The following is a 360-nucleotide window of genomic DNA, read 5'->3' as shown; positions in this document are numbered from 1 at the left end:
GCTGGCGTTGCCCCCTTCTCTCCGCTCGGCGCCGACGCAGAGGCCGGAACGGAGCCGTCGGGTGCGGATGGACGAGGAGGAATGGATTCCCGGTAAGCGCCCAAAGCAGTGAGTGCCGCTGCCGGCCGGCGCTCGTGCCGGTATCGGCCTGGGTGCGGGTGCTGCGTGCCGGCCGGGCTCTGCTGCTCGGTATTGCCGACGCCGTCGAGACTTTAACCCTTACACCGAGATGCCGCCCGGTGCGGCTTCCTGTTGGGCCACGGGCTGCTTTCACTCGATACTTTCTTTTGGCCGAGTATTTGAAGGAACTTTTCTGCCTCGCGGAGCGCCCCGGGCGCAGCAGCCGTCCGTCCTTCGGCC

This window comes from Meleagris gallopavo, chromosome 7 (genome assembly GCF_000146605.3).
Source record: "Meleagris gallopavo isolate NT-WF06-2002-E0010 breed Aviagen turkey brand Nicholas breeding stock chromosome 7, Turkey_5.1, whole genome shotgun sequence".
Taxonomy (NCBI): Eukaryota; Metazoa; Chordata; class Aves; order Galliformes; family Phasianidae; genus Meleagris; species Meleagris gallopavo.
This window is presented reverse-complemented; position numbering follows the sequence as displayed.